The sequence below is a fragment of the Zootoca vivipara genome, chromosome 1, assembly GCF_965207765.1.
Source record: "Zootoca vivipara chromosome 1, rZooViv2.hap1.1, whole genome shotgun sequence".
NCBI classification, from domain to species: Eukaryota; Metazoa; Chordata; class Lepidosauria; order Squamata; family Lacertidae; genus Zootoca; species Zootoca vivipara.
Window position 1 is genome coordinate 7,116,358 of NC_142582.1, and position 24,253 is coordinate 7,140,610.

At 45.1% G+C, this 24,253-nt stretch overlaps 1 protein-coding gene across 3 annotated transcripts in view; it reads left to right on the forward strand.

Moving 5' to 3' along the window:
* The first annotated feature begins 17,626 nt into the window (after positions 1–17,626).
* Positions 17,627–24,253, forward strand: part of PLEKHM3 (pleckstrin homology domain containing M3) — a 72,636-nt gene continuing 66,009 nt past the window's right edge. The window contains exons 1-2 of one of the 3 annotated variants that reach the window (XM_035138301.3): positions 20,650–20,837; positions 23,707–23,861. The gene's annotated coding sequence lies outside the window, so the exon portion shown is untranslated. Of the gene's footprint in view, positions 17,848–20,649; positions 20,838–23,706; positions 23,862–24,253 lie in introns of those variants that run through there. The other 2 variants (XM_088669785.1, XM_088669894.1) reach the window with 2 other exon arrangements.

The window sequence follows — 24,253 nt, forward strand, 5'->3', positions numbered from 1 at the left end:
CAAGGGTTTCAATCACTGGGCGATTAAAACTGGGTGGTATTAAACTATACTTTACTCAGAACAGACCACTGAAATTAATAAGCAGGGCCAAGCTAGTCTATTAATTTCAGTGGGTTTACTCTGAGTAAAACTTCATTAAATACCACCCCAAATGACAGTTTTCCATCTGTTTTGATACACCTATTAGTGAGTGAGGCTCAAGCATCTTAAAGTATAATAGATCAGATTCTAGCTCAATTCAGATGTCATATCAAACCATGGCTTTCATAAATCCATAGTTTAGGACCCAGTATTGTGGTTTGCTCTTCCAAGCATAACAAGCAAATTGTGATTTACTTATGTGCTTACCGTATGTGCTTCCATTTCCAATCTGCTCAGCAATCTAGTTGCTATTATGCAGGCACCTCTGGAGGTGTATCTGTGACTATAACTATGTTCATCATTCCATGGTTCTGGATTCCATTTTGCCAACTGATCACATGGTTGTCCATCTGGATAACAAGCCAATCAGAAGTAAGTTTGGTCTGATGTCCAAATCGAACTACTGGCCTGTTTCAGACCCTGACGCTATACCACAGTTAAAAGCTCTCCCTTCCCCTCTTCTCCTCTGGTGCAACTGCAAGGAAATTGGAAGCATCCACTTCCTAGTTTAATCTCACTATGATTTGTCATTGCATCCAGAAAGGACAGGTTGTAGTTAGTTTGAACTATATATTATTTAAAAAAAACAAACCAGGATCAACCTGATTTATGAGACTGACCTGTTGAAGAAGCCATACGATAGAATGTAGGGATAAAAGAGAGTGAAAAGTCCCATTCTGCAACAGCAATCCTTGTGCTGATGGGATTCAATGGTAGAATACTGCCCATGGTTTAAAACCCACATTTGTCAGGCACTTTTACTCAGAAATAAGCCCTACTGCATGCAGAGGGACTTCCTCCCATGTAAGTCCACCCAGAAAGGAGAGAAACCCAGAAATGAACAGCCCCTACAATGAAAAAGAAACGAGGCAAAGAGGGTTGAGGTTGACTGGAGAGAAAAGGGGCAACAGCACAGGCAAAGAATTAAGAGAGAGGGGAAATGGGATAACAAAAAAAAAAATCAGGATATGTGCTTGCACATCAACCCGCAAAAGTGCCATATTATCAATTTTTAAAACCTCATATTGCTACTAGTTAGTTGAAAAGTGGATGTCATCTGCTTCCTGCTTTAAAAATGAAGGTGCTAGTGACCCACAATGCAGTTTTTGAGATGGTGTGGATGAGCTGCAAGTCTTGTTGCTGCTTGTTCACATAACTAAACCATTCAAACCAGACTATTTACCAGTAATCTCATGTGTTCATTCTGGACCCTTGTGATACTCTGCAGTTTCCATTATGATCACTAGAGGCCACTGAAACACTTGCTTATAAGGGAGAACCAGTCTGACTGGGGAAGTGAAAGTGCCTCCTTTGTCAGGTACAGTAGTTCATATATTTTGAACTGGATAGTGCAGATTTCATTAGATTTGCATGTACTAAATTGCTCTTTCAAATTCTTGATTGTGCCCACAAATCCGCCAGAGAATGGATTGAATCGAGATATTGTGGCCAGTGTTTTGAACCATTCAAAATACCAGCCCCTCAGGTGCCAATTTGGTTTGAAAATTAACTTTTACTGACTTCAGCTCATAAGGAATTGTTGTGCCTATTAGCCTGGATTATCACTGGCCCTTGGCTACAGCTCATGGTTTGTTTGGACCAAGGCAGGCCATGAGCCTGAGTTCACACATAACACAAAACCAAACCATGGCTTAGCTCCAAGAAGCACAACAGCACCTGGATTGGTGAGGAGCAAATCTGTGATTTTTCACCACATGGTTTTGGCTCAGCGCTGTGTGAGAACCAGGGCACTCACTCACAGTTAAATAGAAAGTCTAATGAAAAAAGTTAAGATTGGGAGGGTGTTTCCCTTTCATTACCAATACGAAGCTGTGATTGCTTTTTCAACAATGAATACATAGGACACAGGAATCTGCCTTATACTGAGTCAAACTCTTGGCCAACCTAGGTCTCGATTGTCTACATTGACTGGCAGAAGCTGCCCATGGTTTCCGACAAGAGTATCTCCTAGCTGTACTTGGAGATGCCAGAAACTGAACCTGGGAGCTTCTACATGCCTCTCTGAGCTACAGCCCTTCCCTAGCCCACTGCTGCTGTTTTACTTATGAATCAGCAATGCTTCTGAATACCAACTGTTGGAAACCACAGGAGGGGAGAGTGCTCTTGTGCTCGAATTCTGCTTTGCTGGTTTCCCGCAGGCATCTGGTTAGCCAGTGAGAGAACAGGATGCTGGGCTAGAGGGGCCATTGGCCTGATCCAGCTGGTTCTGCTTATGTTCCTGCAGTTTAGTATGGGGGGGGGGGAGACATCCAAAGCCCCACATATTTTTGAAAATTGAGAGCTCGTCCACACTCGTCCTAGACAGCAGAGGTCCAAAAAGTTTTCCATTTGCCCCACGCTTTCTAGGCATGGGTCTGAACAATTTTACCTTTTCCCTCACGACTGGACCTTTACCTTTATTTCCTGCCCTGGGGCCTTCGGATTATAAATGCTTATAAATAATAGTTAAAAGAAGAGCATAAAAAGTAGCCTAGGTTTACAGGCTTTAAGTCCTGTAGAAGGTCCTTAATAGGACTTCTATGCAGAGTTCCTGTATGTCCTCTGTATTCATGGAGATGTTCATTGTAATGACTGTAAAACAGTTGCTTTCCAAGCAAAGAGGCAGAGGCCAGATTTTTTAGAAAACCATCTTACTTTGAAGATGAGATCTATTTACAGAACCAATTTGTTTCCATGTATTACTTTAGAGGGTTTTAAGCAGGCAACCTTAATCCCCGCAGTATCACAAGTAGTTGGGGGGGGGGTACAGAGAGGGAGGGAGGGAGGGAGACGCAGGCTTGGGACAAGGCACATCACCATGGAGATAGATAAGAGCAAATGGCTGTACCATCAAACGGAAGGAAGAAAGCCAGGAGAAGACACAAATAAAAGGAGAAATCTCATTAAACCCAACACTAATTTTGTAATCAGAGGAATAAAGGTCCCTTGAAAGCCTCCAGCCCGAAGATACGGCACAACAAATACAAGCACAAAAGGTTTCTAGCAGCCAGGTGTGGAGTGCATTTGGACATGCAGTGCTCTGCTTTTCGTCTGCTTTCTTCCCAGATTGCCCAGCATAGTGCTGGGGTGACAGTCATTTAATCATGATATTCGGCAGCAGGAAACAGCATGAATTGCCTTTCCTTATTATGCCACATTGCTGAAAGAAAACTGACATGCATGGGTTTCTGAGGGAAAGCTCTATGGAAGTAATTTTTATCTCCAAATCCACGACGAAAACTGAATGTGGGAGGATTCTATCTATCTATCATCTATCTATCTATCTATCTATCTATCATCTATCTATCTATCATTTATCTAATGCCTCCCCGGGGCCAGAGACATTGAATAATTATCTTTTCACCCCTTGTGCCTCATTACCATATCTCTACATTTTTGCAAGTTCAACTGTAGTGATGTAGTGAGAGAGTATGAGCTTTGCTTGCTGATGGTTCTAGGCAGGGGACTACAATTTTTGCCAACCCCACCCACCTCTCCCAGCGTGGGAGAGAATCAGTTTGCATGCTGCATCTTGAAGGTGCGAGTGTGGCAGCCGAAATGGTCAGACCCTGGCCCCGGGCTCAAGTGCCCAAATTCTCCAGGTAGGGCTAGGAAATCTGAAAACCTCAGAGCTACTGGCAGCATAGACAAAACAGGAGATGGGCCAATGGTTGCACCGTCAGATTGATAAGGCAGTTTCCCATCTTCTTACTAACTTGGGCATACATTTATATTTGGGTGATCAGGGGGCCTGAAATGCCAGGGAGCAGAGGCATGGCCGGTAGAGGATGGGCCCAAGGTGCATGAACTGACAGAATGGTCCTGAGTCCTTGGGAATAAAAAGTAAAGGACCCCTAGACTGTTAAGTCCAGTCAAATGCAACTATGGGGTTGCGGTGCTCATCTCGCTTTTAGGCCGAGGGAGCCAGCGTTTGTCCACAGACAGCTTTCCAGGTCATGTGGGCAGCATAACTAAACCGCTTCTGGAGCAACGGAACACCATGATAGAAACCATAGCGCACAGAAATGCCATTTACCTTCCCTCTGCAGTGCTACCTGTTTATCTACTTGCACTGCTGTGTTTTCGAACTGCTAGGTTGGCAGGAGCTGGGACAGAACAACAGGAGCTCACCCCATCACACAAATTCGAACCGCCAACCTTCTGATCAGCAAGCCCAAGAGGCTCCGTGGTTTAGACCTCTAGGACAAGCCTAGCCGTAGTTGAATGCTTTGGGTTGTCACAGATGAATCTTTGTCTGGGGCACGGTACCAATCCAAAGGAAAGTAAAAATAGTAGTACTATCTCTCAATGGGGATATTGAAAGGCAGGGACCTGTATAGAATCTGACCATGACAATTGCCAGTAGTACTAGCCAATCAGTGTAACCATGGGCAGTGCTTAAATTATTACCACTGGGCATTTTACTATTGGACATTTCAACTTGGAAGTGAAGGAGTGTGCCAGAAAATGACAAATCACTATAATTTAAAATGTGGAAACTTGGAAAGTACAGATATGGCAAGGCAGAAGGAAACAAGATGTACTAAAACTAGACTCTGTATGAACTGAAGTGACCATTATGTTGTGTGGAGTTTGGTAACCTGTCACTATGACTCTCCCACAATTCTTCTGGCCGGCGGACCAGCAGAGGGTTTCTGCAAGGGTGCTGCCAGCTCAATTTTACAACCAATAAAACTGCAGCCACTGCCTGGTGACTTACTAGTGTCAGGGTCTGAAATGTGATGAGTAACAAGTAACTAAAGAGTTAACTGTGTACTGTAGCACCTGACCACTGAGGAAGATCATGTTACAGAATGTACCAGAAGTGTTTCTGTATGTTGCAGTTGGTTTCGTTTCTGCCTGGGAGACGGTCGCAAGATGTCTGCGCTCTCACCAGGTTGTTTGTTATTTTCTCTCTAGAATAAACTTAAGTAGTTATTAGAACACTTTGGACTCTGTGTGTTCTTAAGAGGCTTTTTATCCAACGGCTATACAAGCTTTCGCTGTGTGAGAAGAAGAACTCTGCTGTGTGTGTTTTACTGCCAGCCCGGTTCTACGGAAGCAGAGAAGCGGAGAGGAAGCGCGCCGGGCGATAATCAGAGGCTCCTAATTGAGTCATAAACAACTCAACGGAGCCCTATACCCGTCACAGGTTATGGGTCATAGAACCTAATCAATCACCAAAGCAATAAAAGGTGATTGCAGCTGTAAAAGCCTTGGAGAAAGCCGGTGTAAAGAGCTAGCTGGGAGAAACCTGTTGTTTTGCAGTCGGCAATCAATAGATGCACTCGCTAGCAGAAAGACCCTGTACCAGAAGGCTGGGATCCGCAGTCTACCCGGAGGAGCAACGTGAGCTATTCTGAGTGAGTACACAGACACGGAGCCCGGGGGTGGACAAGATGGCGGAGCAGCTACAGGAGTCATTTGTCGTGCCGTTCCAGAGGTTGAATGGCGACAACTATGCAGAGTGGAGAGAAAGGGCCAGAATGTGGTTGCTAGGAAAGGATTTGTGGACTTGTGTGTTAAATCCTCCAACCCCTGTCGCTGATAATTCAGCAGCTGAAGCACAGAGGTTTGCAGCAGAAACCAGGAAAGACAATAAGGCTCTATGTGCCATTGCCAGGAGCTGTGATGAGGAACTGAGACGCCAGAAAGAATCGGCTGAGAAGGGGGGCCGTGGGCGCAGAGAAGCCAGTGGGGGTGCAGTAAAAAGCACTGAGGAATCCACTGTGAGTGCGTGCGCAACAAGGCTTTGTTTTCGGTGCCAGGAGCCGGGGCACGTAGCGAGATTCTGCCCAGCTCCGGAAGCAGCCAAGGTCACTCAGCCAGGTGCCAGGCAACCCAGCGGACGTGGTCATGGGACCAGCCAGCAGCGCCGAGGCAGAGGACGTGGGAAAACTCCAGATAAGCCTGTCAGCCGTCTTTCTGCTGCCTTAGCAACGGTTCGAAACAGAGGACAGGACAGTTTCACTTTTATTATCGACTCAGGCAGCAGCCATCATCTTGTACCGCCTTCAGGACAGATCCTGAACTGCAGGCCACTTGAAGATGAAAAAAGCCTGCATCTTGCTGATGGTTCTTCTGGAACAATTAAAAGCAAGGGTGTTTTTTATATGCAATGCTTAGACATTAACCTTGATGTTTATGTTGTACCAGGCATGGAGAATGCTCTTTTAAGTGTGTCTTGCTTATTGCGTGAGGGCTTTGAAATAAGTTTTGCCAATGGTGTTTGCAAAATTGCCAGAGATGGGGCTGAGCTGGTAAGTGTTACTGTTGGGTCTGATGGTCTGTTTGTCCTAGATGGGAGGGGGCAAGCAGGTGGAAGTAACACTGGTGATGCTCAGGCTAAAAGTGCCAATACCCCAAAGGGCACAGAGGGCGCCATCCATAAGGATTGTATTCATGCTTGGCACAGAAGATATTGTCACATGTCTTTTCCTTATGTGGAAAAAGCCCCTGATTTAGTCAAAGGTTGCAGGTTCAAGCCATGTCAAAAACACCTGCAATGCCGCGCATGTGCGAAAGCGAAGACGAAGAGATGCTCTTATCCTAGGTCTGAGAGGAAGAGCACAAAACCATTTCAGTTAGTTCACATGGATATTTCTGGGCCTTTGTCAACGTTAAGTTTAGGTGGTTCAAAATATGTTTTGTGTCTTCTGGATGATTTCAGCCATTTTTCCTGGGTCATAACACTGAAAGAGAAGGGGGAGGCTGCCAAAGTGATAAAAGAGTGGGTAGCCGAAGTAGAACTACAGTTCTCCGTCACTGTCCAGTGTTTTCAGAGTGACAGAGCGGGAGAGTTTTTGAGTGCAGAACTACAAGGGTTTTTCCGCAGCAAGGGAATTAGGCACAGAAAAACCGCTCCTTTTAGTCCACAGGAGAATGGTTTAGCTGAAAGGAAATTTAGAACGCTGTCTGAACTGGTGGAGGCAACGTTGTTTGATGCAGGACTACCCCAGAAGTTTTGGGGGGAATGCTATAAATTTGTGAATTTTTGTTCCAACCGCGCTTTTAATTCAGTTGTGGACAACACACCCTACTACATGTTGTATGGTAAAGTTCCGAAGGTGCACTATTTCAGAACTTTTGGGTGTGAGGCTTGGGTTCTAATTCCAAAGCAGAAGCGCAGAAAGGGAGGATCAAGATCCAGAAAAATGATCTTCTGTGGTTACGAACCAAACTCAAAGGCTTGGAGGTTTGTACCAGCAGAGGGGGACCAAACCCGCGTTCACATTAGCAGGAGTGCTACGTTCTGTGAACAAGAGGGCTGGAGACGCATTCATGCTAACCCCGAAGTTCTTCTTGACTGGTCTTCAGGTTTTGACCAGGAAGAGGAAACTCAGGTAGCTGATGCTGGAGTTCCAGGTGCTGCAGGACCAGATCCAGGTCAGGCAGCTGGTCCAAGTGGTGTAGCTCCTAGGGAAGTGAAGCAAGTAGTCAGAAGCGCACCGACTTCACCCCAGGTCAAGCCTGGGAAGTACAGCAAACGTGGTAGGTCACCCACTTCACCCAAAGCAAGCCCAGAGGGGGCTGCAAAGCGTAGTAGGTCTCTTGACAGTGCTGCTAGTCCGAGAGAGCCACAGTCAGAGACAAGCAGTTCGGATTTAGAGGGGGAAGATGTGGGACCAAGGCGTTCAAAACGCACCACGAAAGGTAAACCACCTGAAAGGTTTACAGCTGTCAGTGTATGGGCGAACCTAGCAGTGTGTGAGCCTGAAAGCTTTGAAGAGGTGCAACAGTTGTCAGTGGAGGAAGCTAGTAAGTGGAAAGTTGCAATGGAGAAAGAGTTGAACTCCATGCAATCTCTTGGTGTGTATAGCCTAACACAGTTGCCAGAAGGCAAGAAAGCAGTCAGTTGTAGGTGGGTCTACAGGCTGAAACCCACAGTGACTGGAGAGCCTCAGTACAAGGCTAGATTAGTGGCTAGAGGTTTTACTCAGAAGAAAGGAATCCACTATACAGATGTCTTTAGTCCGACTTCGAGAGCGGAATCTTTCAGGATGCTTTTAGCGACTGCAGCGCAGAGAGGCCTAGTGGTCAACCACTTTGATGTGGACACCGCTTATTTGAACTCTGACCTCCAGGAGGAGTTGTACATGTTACCTCCTCCAGGGTTTGAGAGTGACGTGCCAGGTCAGGTGTGGAAGCTGCACAAGTCGATCTACGGTCTGAAGCAATCAGCTAAAAATTGGAATTCATGTCTTGATTCTGTTTTGAAGAGCCTAGGTTTCAGGAAGAGTCTAGCTGACAGTTGTCTGTATCTCAGAGGTGAAGGAGAACAGCAAGAACTGTTGCTTGTCTATGTTGATGACTTGATCTGCTTAGCAAAGAGCCAGATGCAAGTGCAGAAGTTTGCAAAAGAGCTAGGCAAGAGGTTCAAACTCAAGAATCTAGGTGCAGTGAATGTTTATCTAGGTGTGCAGATAGACAGAACTGAGGATGGAAGTTTTTTGCTCAGTCAGAAAGGCAAGATTGAACATTTGCTTGAGAAGTTCAGAATGTCTGATTGTAAAGGGGTCAGAACACCCATGGAGACAAACTTTGTGAAAGAGTCACAAGTGAAGGACAAAGTAGCGTTTGAGAGTCCTGAAGTGTTTCAGTCAGCGCTAGGGAGTCTGTTGTATTTGTCACAATGGAGCAGACCAGATATTGCTTTTGCAGTCAATTTGCTCAGTAGAGAAGCATCGAAACCTAGCGTGCATGCTTGGAATGGCATTAAGAGAGTGCTTAGGTATTTGCAGGAGACCAAAGAGTATTGTTTGGAGATGTCAGCGCAAGGTGAGCCACAACTCACTTGTTTTGCAGATGCTGATTGGGCCAATCAGGAAGACAGGAAGTCAGTGACTGGTTTGGTAGTCAAGTTTGGAAATGCCCTGATTGGTTGGCGGTCGCGCAGGCAAAGCCTAATAGCAATGTCTTCCACGGAAGCCGAATTCTGTGCGTTGTCTGCGACATGCACTGAATTGGAGTACTACAGATGTTTGGTCCAGGAAATCTGGGGTGATTGTAGCCAGCCCATCACTGTTTGGGGCGACAATCAACCATCTTTGAGACTGGCGGAGTCTGGACAGTTCAAGGCCAGAACCAAACACTTAGACATCCGCTTCCGAAACGTATGTCAGAGCATACAGGTAGGCTTGGTGAAGTTGAGGTATTGTCCAAGCCAAAAGAACCTAGCAGATGGGTTCACAAAACCCTTGAGTTTCCAACGGCATGGGGAATTCTGTGAAGGGTTGGTTTTGGGGTAAGTTTGGATACCCGCTATCCCCAGTGTTCAGGTGAGAGGGGGTGTGATGAGTAACAAGTAACTAAAGAGTTAACTGTGTACTGTAGCACCTGACCACTGAGGAAGATCATGTTACAGAATGTACCAGAAGTGTTTCTGTATGTTGCAGTTGGTTTCGTTTCTGCCTGGGAGACGGTCGCAAGATGTCTGCGCTCTCACCAGGTTGTTTGTTATTTTCTCTCTAGAATAAACTTAAGTAGTTATTAGAACACTTTGGACTCTGTGTGTTCTTAAGAGGCTTTTTATCCAACGGCTATACAAGCTTTCGCTGTGTGAGAAGAAGAACTCTGCTGTGTGTGTTTTACTGCCAGCCCGGTTCTACGGAAGCAGAGAAGCGGAGAGGAAGCGCGCCGGGCGATAATCAGAGGCTCCTAATTGAGTCATAAACAACTCAACGGAGCCCCAAAGAACCTGAGAGCCACATGAAAAAGGAAATAACTTATTTTGCTTGCTTAGCTTAACTATTTCCTAGTTGTACTAGGCCTTTGAGCCACCAGATTCTGCCTCGGAAGCTACCTGTTCAGAAAGGAGGAAATAAGTATAATATGGCATCTTAAAGAGCAAAACACTTATTGTGGCATCAGCTTATGTGGGCTACATTCTGCTTCATCAGATGCTTGAGTCTTATCTTAGAATCATAGAATCATAGAGTTGGAAGAGACCACAAGGGCCATCCAGTCCAACCCCCTGCCAAGCAGGAAACACCATCAAAGCATTCTTGACCTATGGCTGTCAAGCCTCTGCTTAAAGACCTCCAAAGAAGGAGACTCCACCACACTTCTTGGCAGCAAATTCCACTGTTGAACAGCTCTTACTGTCAGGAAGTTCTTCCTAATGTTTAGGTGGAATCTTCATTCTTGTAGTTTGAATCCATTGCTCCGTGTCCGCTTCTCTGGAGCAGCAGAAAACAACCTTTCACCCTCCTCTATATGGCATCCTTTAATATATTTGAACATGGCTATCATATCACCCCTTTGTCTTCTCTTCTCCAGGCTAAACATACCCAGCTCCCTAAGCCATTCCTTGTAAGGCATTGTTTCCAGGCCTTTGACCATTTTGGTTGCCCTCCTCTGGACACGTTCAGAGTTGCGTTGCAGCGGGGAGGGGGGTTGTAATAAGTGAAGTCAGAAATAAATCAAATGCCCCAAAAAAGTACAGGTGGAGATAATTACATTATTAAGAGTAGCCATTCACAAAAGTCAGTCGTGTTAATAACACAAATATTATGGCACTGGTAAACCAATTGGCACAGATAATGTGATAAAAATCCATTGTGCCAATTCAATTCACAAGGGATGGCACTGAAATCCAAAGTTGGCAGCCATGTCCACACAGCAGCGGTGAAGTTGTCCTCTAGAAGAACCAGACTTTAAATCTTAACCATAACACCAGCTTTTCTCCTTCAGCCTAGAGATGGTGCTTTGGCTGAATAACTCTTACGACTGCATGCTGGGGCATGCTGCATTCAAAGGAAAAATAGCTGTGTGTAAGTAACCAAACAATGTCAATGAACTAAAGAACATCAATAATTTGTCAAGGCTGCTGCATGTCATGTAGCTAGACAAAAGCTGAGAAAGTACAGGGACAAAGATGGTAAGCACGTGTTTACTAAACTAAATAACTCTTGCAAAGCTTAATGGCCTTTTCCTATCCAATATTTCATTCATTCATTCATTCACAATAGCTTGCAAACAACACACATTGCTGATTTGCTAAATGGCATTCCTTGGCACTGTTTCCTTTTGCTGGGTTTCAGTGAATAAAAGCAACAGGGGAGGGTAATCCACCCTGTTTTGTGTAACGTTTAATGAACTTCTGCCACAATCCTTATAGATTCCTAGGCAGAATTCAGCAAGGTCTGCGGAAGGCATTCCTTTTGGTTTGCGTCTTATGGGATAAGTTCTTTTTTCCTTCTCGCTGGTAGTTCTTAAATTCCAGTGAGAAGTGTGTTTTGAGGCACACACAAAAATACTTGTTATTTCAAAACCCAACATTATTGGGACACTCAAAATATTCAGCCAAGTCTTATAAGCATTTGTACCCTGCACTTTCCTAAGCAATCAGAAGTACCTAGGACATTCTTGGAGAGTATCAGTTTCCTTAGGAGGGGAGAGTATTATAAACGCTAGGTGTTTGGGGTGTTTACTTTGATATCATTGTGTGGTGGTTTTGATATTTATTTACAAAGAGTGGGATTTAATGTATGGCTAAGTACAGGGCTGGCCCACCCATGAGACAAGGTGAGGTGACTGCCTCAGGCGTCACACTCCCCGAGGCAGCAGATTCTGATGTTGATCTTTCTTCTCCTCTTGTTCCAGATGGAGATCTTTCCTCACCCCATATTCCCTGGGGAGGGTACCATTTTGGGGTCTGCCTCAGGCATCAAAATGTCTTGGGCCAGCCTTGGCTAAGTGGGGTATGTGCACAGGGAATAAAGTCCACTTGCACAACTGTTCAGAATTGGCCAACTGTTTCCATCTATCCTCCCCAAGTAGGTGGGGAATTTTGCACCCAGGGCCATGCCCCCTCACACACCCCATGCTACGCCACTGGTGCCTTGTTATGTTTTTGTGTGCTGTCATCCCCTTTTTTGCTTGTTTGTTTGTTTTGCTTTTATTAAACTAGAAGTGTCCTGGGCCTCTCTGGACCTATGAGATGGATGCAGCTGCCATCCAGATGGGCAATGCTGTGACATACAGCTCATGTGAGAAACCCAATGATGCAGGGCATGCACCCAAGGCCCAATTTAGCAGAATGAGCAGGAGGGCACCTCAACACAGCAGGGTTGGTTTAGTGACCATGTAGGGAAGTAAGTGAAGTTAGTGCACCTGAACTTCTAAAGAGGTGCCTCCCACAAAATACCATTACATCCGGCACCTAAAATTATCTTCCTAACTGCACCATTGAGCAGGGACCATTTTCCTTGCAACTGTCTGTCTGCCTCACCCAAGGGATCAGAACAGTGAATTTTTGTTTGTTTGTTATAGTTTATTGAAGTGATTTCAATTAAAAGAAATATAGTGATACAGTGGTGCCTCGCTTAACGAATGCCCTGCTTAACGAAATTTCCGCTTAACGGAAGATTTTTTTCTAGTGGAGGTTGCCTCGCTAGACGAATTTGTTTTACGAAAAATTTGTCTAGCGAATCGCGGTTTCCCATAGGAATGCATTGAAATTCAATTAATGCGTTCCTATGGGCAAAAAAAAAAATCAATGCATTCCTATGGGATTCGCTAGACGAATTTTTCGTTATAAGAAAAGACCCGTGGAACGAATTAAATTCGTCTAGCGAGGCACCACTGTACAAAAAAAGAAGAAGGAAAGGTAAGGTAAGGGGGAAGAGCAACAAAGATACAAATAGAAAAAGAATATACATATATATGCATGCAAAAATGCAATATACGATATTCCCATACATTCTTATAGAAATTGGTATAGTGTTATTATGCTATTACTTATGTAAATGTTAATAGCCTACTACATATTGTATATAGTACTTCCAAATATTATCATATTTATCCAAGCAAAGTCTGCGCCTGTAAGCAGTCTGTTCATTGGAATTGGAAAATAAAGATATGATGCCCTTTAATCAATGGATTGACAATATGACATCACTCGCAACCTATGAACAGACTGCTTACAGGCGCAGACTTTGCTTGGATAAATATGATAATATTTGGAAGTAAAAAAAGGGACCCCTGACCATTAGGTCCAGTCGTGACCGACTCTGGGGTTGCACGCTCATCTCGCATTATTGGCCGAGGGAGCCGGCGTATAGCTTCCAAGTCATGTGGCTGGCCAGCATGACAAAGCCGCTTCCTGCAAACCAGAGCAGCACATGGAAATGCCGTTTACCTTCCCGCTGTAGCGGTTCCTATTTATCTACTTGCATTTTGACGTGCTTTTGAACTGCTAGGTTGGCAGGAGCTGGGACCAAGCAACGGGAGCTCACCCCGTCACAGGGATTCGAACCGCCGACCTTCTGATCAGCACTGAGCCTAAACATCATATCTTTATTTTCCAATTCATCAGTATCAGTCTCTTGGCCACCATTAGGGCACGCAAAATCCATTTCTGCTGTCCTGTTGATCATTTCCATATTGCAGGTTGTTGTTTTTTAGTCGTTTAGTCGTGTCCGACTCTTCGTGACCCCATGGAGCAGAGCACGCCAGGCACGCCTGTCTTCTACTGCCTCCCGCAGTTTGGTCAGACTCATGTTGGTGGCTTCGAAAACACTGTTCAACCATCTCGTCCTCTGTCGTCCCCTTCTCCTAGTGCCCTCCATCTTTCCCAACATCAGGGTCTTTTCCAGGGAGTCTTCTCTTCTCATGACGTGGCCAAAGTATTGGAGCCTCAGCTTCAGGATCTGTCCTTCCAGTGAGCCCTCAGGGCTGATTTCCTTCAGAATGGAGAGGTTTGATCTTCTTGCAGTCCATGGGACTATATATTGCAAGTATATAGTTCAATAGAATATTTTCCACTGAAAGAATTAACTTTTTCTGCCATAGTCATAGTTACAAAGTCCAGCACTTTCTAAAGAGGTACCTCCCACAAAAGACCATTAAGTCCAGGACCTAAAATTATCTTCCTAACTGCACCACTGAGCAGGGACTTGCACAGTTGTCTGTCCACCTCGCCCAAGGGATCAGAGCAGCAAATCTGATGACTGCTCCATCGATCATTGTTTGACTTGGGCAGCTCACATTAAGCTTCTTCCTCCTGTTAACTATGCTATATGTTGAGATTCCCTCATGCAAGTGATGTAGAAAAAAAACCTGCTCCTTTTCCCTTGTGGGGTATCCAAGACCCCGCAGAGAGTCCTTAAGTGGGTTCCCTATCGGTAGCAGAAAATAACAGAGGCCATCCAGATAATATTGAGAAGCAAAGCAGCTAGTAAGCCTAAACTGTTGCAACAGGGTCCTCAGTCACCACATGCAGGAGGGAAGAGGCGAGGAGAGAAACACCTAAACATGAAGGGGTGCAAGAGATATTCCGATGGCACTGAAGACGTGCGTCTCGAAAGCATTTGGGTTCACACAAAGTTTTCCTGAAGGTCATTATTCAGTATGGTAACTTATGGCTTTGCTGTCAGTTTCCATAAAGCCACTTCTTCAAACAAGGGGGCGATGGGGTGAGGTGGGGTGGGGTGGGCAGGGGGGAGAAAAGAAAAAGGGGTTTGTTTGGAGCCATTAGGGGGCCCCTCCCCCACCAACCCTATTAGTGAGCTTTATTAAAGCCTTGCAGACAAAGAGCAGAGATGCCCTCCTTAATGGAGAGCCTCCGATAATTACTCGGCTCTGCCGCTTCTTTTGGGGCCTGAATGGCCTTTGAATATGTTTCTCTTGCTGTGGCTGCAGACAATGTCCTAGCAGACTGCTCTAAACGGTGCCAATCCCATTAGCAGAAGAAAAGCAGCCCCCTTTCTAGGGACGTGGATGTTTGTTTGTGGTGGTAGCGGTGGCCTTGCAGTGGGAATGAACTATGCCCACTGGCTGATCGCTTCTGCGAGGCGAAGGAGCGGTGCCAGGAAAAGCTTGTTCAAAAACAATCTCACTCTTTAAAAAGACCTGAGCTAAGTGGCTTGGGAAAGAAGGAGCTGGCTGGCAGAAGGGCTCACGGATGGGAACATCTCTCATCAAAAGGAGAAGTAAAACATAGCTTATTGAATGTTAAAGAAAAGGTAATTGCTACAGTGTTGAATTCCAGTGAGCAGCTTTTCCTCTGCCTCCAAGGGTCAGCTCTGATGTTACATTCCCCCCCCCCCCCGCCCCATGGACTGCTGTGAAGAAATTGCTTGTGAAATATGTAAGCATAAAGCAAAACGGATCCATGCAGGAAATAAATATTATTGTTATATTAATTTGCTTGAAATCCGAAGCAGGGAAGAGCAGAATTCCTACTGGCTCCAAGTATACCCTGAGGGTATAGGGCGGTATATAAATTTAATATATTGTTGTTGTTGTTATTATTATTATTATTATTATTATTATTATTAATAGATCTTTCATGCAAAAACTGAAGCATATTTCCCATTCCAAGGCAGAATTTTTCACCTGCATTCCTGACTCAGGAATACAGCAAAGCACTCTGGTGGAAGGAAATCATTTGGGTCGAATCAGGATTTCTGTAAATATAAACAAAGATGGCCAAAGTCCAAATTCTAGCCAGGCCACCCCTTTCCCTGATCAGCAGAACCTAATGCAGGCATCCTGCAGCCTTAAAGCAATACCAGTGCTATTTTTCTAGAAAAAGAGGTGCCGGAACTCACCATGAACTTCTCCAACATTCTGTTAGAATGGTAATGGCGCCCACCTGAGAGATGCTGAGAGTTCCGTTAAGTTCTGGCTAAAGAAAGCCCTGGTCTATACTATTTTTACTTATAAAACACTAAACACTATCTTAGGAGCAACACACATACTGGTATTAAAATAATTTAGTTCGATTTTAAATGTTGTCACAAACTTTGATTAATTGTTGGTTTGTCTGCCCCACTGGCTCCATCCCCTAACCTGGCAGGATTGCTCTGAAAGTTTCTTTTTAAGGTTGCAATCCTATAACCCTTTACTTGTGAATAAACCTCATTTAACTCGATGGCACTTGCTGCTGAGCAGGCAGGCATAGTATTCTGCTGGCAATTAAATACATAATAGCATCCTTTATTAATTGAACAACACATTTACAAAAATATGTTTCTAATATGAGTACTTATAAAACTACAGAAAAGGTAAAGGTAAAGGGACCCCTGACCATTAGGTCCAGTTGTGACCAACTCTGGGGTTGCACGCTCATCTCGCATTATTGGCCGAGGGAGCCGGCGTATAGCTTCCAGGTCATGTGGCCAGCATGACAAAGCCGCTTCTGGCAAACCAGAGCAGCACATGGAAACGCCGTTTACCTTCCCGCTGTAGCGGTTCCTATTTACCTACTGTACTTGCATTTTGACGTTCTTTCGAACTGCTAGGTTGGCAGGAGCTGGGACCGAGCAACGGGAGCTCACCCCGTCACAGGGATTCGAACCGCCGACCTTCTGATCAGCAAGCCCTAGGCTCAGTGGTTTAACCACAGCGCCACCTGGGTTGCCACCTGGATGCCTACAGATAGCAGGCATCAAAAAACAGGACAGGAGCTCCTCCCATTCATATATCTAAAGGGCTGTCACGTGGATGATGGAGCAAGCTTGCTTTCTCCTGCTCTGGAGGGAAGGACCCGAACCAATGGATTTAAGTTGCAAGAAAGGTGATTCCGACTAAACATCAGAAAGAGCTTTCTAACAGTAAGAGCTGTTCCTTCCTCGGGAGATTGTGGACTCTCCTTCCTTGGAGGTTTTTAAGTAGAGGTTGGATGGCCATCTGTCTTGGATGCTTTGCAGAGGGTTGGACTAGATAACTATGCTAGCCCTGGTGAACATCTCGAAATCCCAGAAAAGCCAATTGTGTGTGTGAGGTGGGGGGAATAAAATAACCAATGGGCTTTTTCTTTTGAAAAGTACCCACAATGTTGAGATTCATTCTCATAATGCTAGGGCCTCTGGCTGTTACCTGCGATCACTTCACACACTACTACTACTGTTGTTGTTGTTGTTGTTGTTGTTGTTGTTGTTGTTGTTGTTGTTGTTGTTGTTACCAGTCATCACGAGTTGTTTATTCCTGTTCCATACCCTCCAACATTTCTCCGATGAAAATAGGGACACCCTATTCCATAATAATGATAACAACAATAATGTTTATACCCCCATTGTCTTCTAAAGGTTGTATGGTTACTTATCTTTGCTTGGGGGGGGGGGTGTCACATAACTCCTTACCCTTCAACATTTCTCCAGTAAAAATAGGGATGTCCTAAGGAAAAGCGGAGCATTCCGGGATCAAGTCAGAAACCGGGTTGGCTTCTGTAAATCCCGGTCTGTCCCTGGAAAATAGGGACATATTGGGGGGGCAAGGGGGCACCTGCCCCCCTCTAAATCAAGTAAATCAATAAAAAATACTTAAGTAACTGAGATTCTGTTCCCCCTAACAAAAATCCTGGCTATGCCCATGTTGGAGGGTTGTTTATTATTATTATTATTAGGTTTTTGTTTTAATTTTCATTATGTATATTGTGGTTTTGTATCTTGATTGTATTTTGTGAACCGCCCTGAGACACCCTCCCCCCCGGGTAGGGCGGTATAATAATAATAATAATCGTCATCTTTATGTTGGGCGGGGCTGAGGAGTGCGGGACAGGCTGCCGGCCGGAACCTTCTTGCCGGTTCCCGGTTCCCTGGCTGCTGCGGGGAAGCGTTTGAGGCGAGCACCGGGGCCAGGGCAGGTTGTAAACAGAGAGAGCCGAGGCGGCGGCTGCGGCAGCGACTGAGGCTGAGGCTGAGGGAGGTTGCCGGTGCCTGTGGCCGGCGGCGGAGGGAACGAGGAGGAAGGGAAGAGAAGGCAAGGGAAACCGGCCGGCGGCGGGGGGTGGGGGTGGCAGTAAACGCGGGACCCCCGGGCGGCGCGTGAACGGCTCGTGCGGAGTCCGGGTCGAGGCTGCTTGTGGCTTGAGCCTCTCTGCCTTTGCGGCTGAATCCATGGAGGCTCCGCAGCTGTGAGTGGAAAGGCCGGCTCTGCCCCTGACCACCCCGAAGGTCCAGCCTGGGCGTTTATGGCGCCTTCCTTATTGTGCCAGTTGCCCTCTTTGCTCTGCAGCATCTTGCCAGCTCTTCTGCGACTTTTATGAGGCGCGCATCCTTATAAAATCAAGCAGCTTGGGGGTTTGTTGTTGTTGTTGTTGTGCAATTTCTTGTGCCTGAATCTATACTCATTCTCTGTCTCCCTCCGTCCCCAGCTCCTTACATTATGCAATATTAGGTCATCCCATAGATGCAGTTATAACTGCGTGCCACTTTCACCAAAGAACCCAGGCAGTAACTGCAGGACAAGCGCAAAGCTGTGCAGTCGGCTTAAGCGTTTTATGTAAACTGTGTTTCGTTGTTGTTGCAGCATCTGGCTGTGTCTAATATATATTTGTTCTCTTCTCTATGTAGTGTTTAACCTGCCCTTTTTCCAAGGTGGTGTGTAAGAGCATCCCATTCCCATTCCCACCACCACCCACCACCCTACTTGTATCATTGCAACAACCCTATGGAATAAATTGAATTCCGTTAACCCTGAATGATAGCGGGTGCCTCAAAATCACTCAGTGAACTTTGTGGTGCAGTGTTGAGGCTGGGTCTCCCTGTTTCACGCAAGACTCTACCAGAATAGCTCTCTAGCACATTACATGTGCACCACATATGTGGTGCCCTCCGAAGGCATGCAAATTGTTGAGTCAGAGTTAAAAGTATATTAATGTTCTCTTTGATTAATTTTTTTAAAGCATTGTGGGAAATAGTTTGCTAGGTGTGTTCTGAGTGTACCATGCTACCCAGGCTTCCTTGAGAATGCACATATTTTTACTCCAGAGTGCAAAGTGTGAAAAAGGAGGTTATAGTTGCCATTTTGGGGCAAGATGGTTTGAAAGTCTCCCCCCCCCCCAAATAATGGACTGACTGTGATTATCTGTTAAACATTTGGCTAGTTCAGAAGGCAACCTTGAGCTAGGTTAAGAACTTTGAGAACTGAAAGAAAGTCAATTTATCCAGGGACAGTCTACATATATATTGGCCTGTTCCTACAGGATGTGGTATTAGTGTGTGAAAATAGTAAAGGTCCAATGATCCCCAGATATGCCCTCCAAATGATGTCATGCATCTTCACTTGGTAACAAGTGGCCAGTAGGCAGGTGCAAAATGTGCCTGGTGCCTGGCTAATTTTGAGTGTGTGTGTGTGTGTGTGTGTGTGAGAGAGAGAGAGAGAGAGAGAGAGAGAGAGAGAGAGATGCATATACATAAACACACACCCATACATATATCTAATTGATGATAATAACCATAAACTATAACATACACCATTCTCAGAATGACTGAATCTAAAGTAAACTGTAACAAAACTCCATCCCTGTGGATTGATATTGACTAGAGATGGAGTGAGCCAGTTTGATCAACTTGCCAATAAAAAGCCAACTTTTCTACTGTGGAGATGTTAATAGGAGATATTTTATAGGAGACAGTACATTCACCTGTCATTTAATAATGCTCTTTAGGGTAGCCAGGGATAGAACTTCCTCCAAGATTGGGTTGGAGCAGAGGAATATATCCAGTCTAGGATGCAGGCCATGGAATAATTCAGATGAAAGTGAAGGATTCAACAGTTGCAAATTGGATTCAGTAGAGTCTATTTATCTTCTCTTTTCCTGGGCTGCACATGGCTATTCTGCAGAAAGAGAGAAAAAATAAGACCATTGAAATGTTACATATTCGTCTTTAAAACTGCCCTGAAAATGGGGGGTTGGAATAATCCTCCTGGGTTTTGATGCTGGCAAATATATGAAATATTTTCCTGTTTTGGTGATGATATTCTCAATAGCATAATTTCCTTTTAGTTAGGGTCTAAGTTCTGTTGAATACACAGAGGCTTCCTTTTGCTTAAATCATGCACAGGCATGCCCCTAGCATCCAAAAGACAGTGCTGCAGCATCTTTTGAAATTACCTGATTTATTTATTTTTGCTGCCACAAATTCTCTCACGTGAAGCAATATAACAGACTCCCCTTCTCTTCCTTCCTGGTTCTCTTCCTTCCTGGTTCAGTTACAGGAACTGGAAGTATAGAAAAATTGAGTATGGTTATAAACAGCCATCTCATCATCAGCCTCCCTGCTTAATGACCTCATCTCTAGCAGTGTCTGTATGACTTGCTTTTGTTTGTGCTGAGCATAGATGATGCTTCAGAGTTGCCTCCATGGCAAAAAGAAAATGCACACATATGCATGGCTTTGTTCTGTTAGTACTAGAATTCCAAGGTCAATGTATTTTTGTACTGAGTACTCAAACTGTCTGAGAGTGAAACAGGGTCTGTTTATCCAGAACTGAAACATGCAGCCTGTTGGAGAAAACATTGATGACTAAGTATAAACCTTCAGCATTATGCCAGGGACAGTGGGGATGAGTTTCTTCTTCATCCACCTCAAATTCTGAGTGCCCTTTGCTTGGGCCAGGAATTGGGCTGTTGAGTGTTCTCCTTGGTTTCTACTACTTCTCACCGAATGGGTGGGGTTCATCCTGTTCTGGAAGGAGTTGCATTCCCCCTAAAGAGGCAGGTGCACAATTTAGTGGGACTTCTGGATCCGCCTCTGTTATCGGAGGCACAAATTGCTTTGGTGGCATGAACCTTCTGCTGAGAACCCAGCTGTGTGACCCTCTCTGGACAAGGATAACCTAGCTTCAGTTGTCTATGCTCTGATCATGTCTGGGCCAGATGACCATGTGGAGCTGCTTTTGAAGACAATTTGGAGACTATAGCTAGTGCAGAATTCAGCAGCCAGATTGCTGAGTGAGACTAGAAGGTATGTTCATATTACACTGATTCTGGCACAATTGCACTGACTACTGATAAGATTCTGGGCTCAATTCAAAGTGCTGATTTTGACATACAGGCAGTGACCAATTTATGCACATCCAATTGACGTGTGACTGTGCATGCGTGCATTGCGACAACCTAGAAGTGGCCAGAAAATAGGGCATAACAGCTTATGCGTGCTCCTCTGATGCATGCAAGGGTCAGGAACGTAACCCCGGTACGTTCAAGACAACAAAGTTTTTAATATAGAGTTGAAATCTTTTTTTATATACTTTCAAAAATATTGTGAACAGATTAAGACATTAGCAGGATTAATTACAAAAATGTGCAGTGATATAAAACAAATATTGACTATATGTGATAAATAATAAATAGGCTTAATTTGGAAATGCAGTAAAAATATTATAAACATAAGGAACCGCTGAAAGAGGTGGAGGAGAGTCAAAATATGTAATAATGTATGTAATACTGTATGTAATAATGGGCACAACAAGCTGCCAGTCTGGACACATTCTATGGCTTGATTCAGCTAGATGATGAAATATTTCTGAATGTATGATGTTGATAATGTCTGGGGAGGGGACAGGGGGAAGTCCCATCATTCAAGCAGAACTAGCTGCACTTGTGTGTTTATTTAGTTCAAAGTTTCCCAAACTTACTTTGTTTTTGGACTACAGTTCCCATCATCCCTGACCACCACTGGTCCTGCTAGCTAAGGATGATGGAAGTTGTAGTCCAAAAGCAGCTGGAGACCCAAGTTTGGGAAACTCTGATTTAGTCGAATGCCTCCTTATTCTTGCCACAACCTTTCAGATATACTGTAATTTCATTCAACCCTAGTGATGTTTCTTGCTTTGTGGGGGCCCCTGCTACTGATAGTTAAATCAGAAGTGTTTTGGGTGTGTGTGTGTGAGGAAGGTTTTTTAGAAGCCAGCAGCAGCAGTTGTGCTAAATCAGGGGTAGGCAACCTAAGGGCCATGGGCCAAAAGCGGCCCACGGGGATTGTTTAACCGGCCCCCGAACTGAGCCACCCGCTCGGTGAGTCCCTGTGTACTGTGCTAAACCGGCGCAGCGTGGGGACTCGCTTTTGCGGCACCGGAAATTGCGTCTGCGCAGACGCCAGAAGTCGCAGGCGGGCGCGCTCAGGCGCGCACACAATCCAGCCCACAGAGGGATCTCCGCTAGAGTGAACCGGCCCAGGTGCGGTAAATCTTGCTGACACCTGTGCTAAATAGCGTTGTCAAGAAAAACAAGAGTTTCTAGGAAGTTCTCTGACTGCTTCTGAGTGTTGCTGTGTTGATAGGAAGATTCAATACCTTGAGCCTTGGGTATAAATGTTTCCTCTGGGTGACGACATGCAGAATGCTTGGGAAAGGTCACTGCATGACATGATTTCCCTGGTGAGTCAGTGTTTTGCTTTGTATTCAACCCCTGAACTGAGCCACTTCTTTTCCTTGTCACCTGCTCCTGAGTGGTTTCAGACTGGAAGTCAGACTGACAGTAACACAGAGGGCAGTGCCTGGATAGTCAGCCCTGCTTACCAGTAGCTGCTCTAACAGAGCTTTAGAGAAGTGCTCCTGTATATGGCAAACAGTTCTGTTTCTTTTTTTCATTTTCTGCATTTAAAGTCATGCATGTGAGAGAGTCTGAAATTGCTTAAATTGCTGCTGTGTTATTGTTGCTAGATCTATCACCATGGAGAGTGATGGATAATCTTTAGCTGACTAGCACACCCCATTGAAAGATTTTCTCAGGCTCCTTTTATCTTAGATCATTTCTCACTGGTTTAATTCAGAATGGGTTTGTTGTCTCCGTAGTGCTAAGATCACTCTGGTTTTCCCTGCATATAGATATGCTGTATGAAGCCGTGCTGAATTCAGACTTCGGCTTTTAGATGTGTGCAATGCAATTCTATGTAAAAAATATACAGATAGCTGAGTTGACCTATAAGAAAAATGCCAAATATTAGGGCACTACTTTTATTAGGCCAACCAAAATTGCACAGTATTTTATGACATTTTGATTGGCCCAATAAAGGCATTGCCCTAATATGTATTTAGACAGGTTTGCTAGTTCAGGGGAATGGAAACTAGAGGGAAAACTGTTAGGCTGAATAAAGTGAAATGTCCCATAACGCCCGAAGCTTCCACTCAGTCCTACAACAGAAACTGCCAACACATTTTTTCAGCATGTCTTTCAGGCACTGAGGAATAGGAATTTGCTTTTGAGAAACAGGCCTTTCTCTTCTTTAGGACTCTCGCTGTACCCTGTGGAATGGATGGATAAACAGTTAAAACACTGAGGGTCAGATAGACTACTGCTGCTGCATTATTTCTGCCCTGCAGCTCTTAAAGCTTCAGGCAGTCTCTGGGTCTGAATCTGGTAGCCCTCTTTCTGAACTGCTGAAACCGAAGTTGGCAACAAGAATCCGGGGGCTTCTGTTATGAGCTACCTAAACCAGGTGTGGGGAGCCTTAGGACTGCATTATAACCCCCATCAGCCCCAGCAAGCATGGCCAATGGCCAGGGATGATGGGAGTTGTAGTTCAGCAGCATATGGAGACCTAAGGTTCCCCACACCTGGTTTAATCTGCCCATGCCAGTTTCCAGGCTTCTCTTGTGTCCTTAAAAGTGAACTCTACTACTTGACTGAGAAGCAGAACCTTGGATAGAGCCATGGAGGTAGCAGGCTTGATGCCAAGGGACAAAATAAGCAGGTTGCAGCCTCCTCCTTAGTTCACAGATGGAGAAAACTACCATTTGCCAAGACAGTGATATCACTCAGGTGTGGGGGTATTTACTTCACACACTCCAGCGTTATCCACAAGTGCCTGTCTTTATTTTCACTGTCATCAGCAAACAGTTGCCACTCTCCAGTGTTAGAAATCAGCCAGGTGCCAGGCGCGTTTTGCGACTTGCATGGATCAAATTGTGATCAGGTGCAGATATCTGGATGCAAGGTTGGCGACTGACATCTCCATCTGGCAGGCCCCTCCAGCTTTCTTAAGCAGGTAAGCTGAAGATCTTATTTATTGCATCAATTTTTCACATTTTTCTCCAAGGGGTACACGGTTCACCCCCTCTTTAGTCAATCCCTTCAGTGACCCTGTGAGGTAGGTTGGGAGGCTGTGACTGACTCCAAGTGAGCTTCATGACTGAGTGGGAATTTGAACCCTGATCTCCCACGTCAGGGGTCAGCAAACTTTTTCAGCAGGGGGCCGGTCCACTGTCCCTCAGACCTTGTGGGGGGGCCGGACTATATTTTGAAAAAAAACATGAACAAATTCCTATGCCCCACAAATAACCCAGAGATGCATTTTAAATAAAAGGACACGTTCTACTCATGTAAAAACATGCTGATTCCTGGACCGTCCGAGGGCCGGATTTAGAAGGCGTTTGGGCC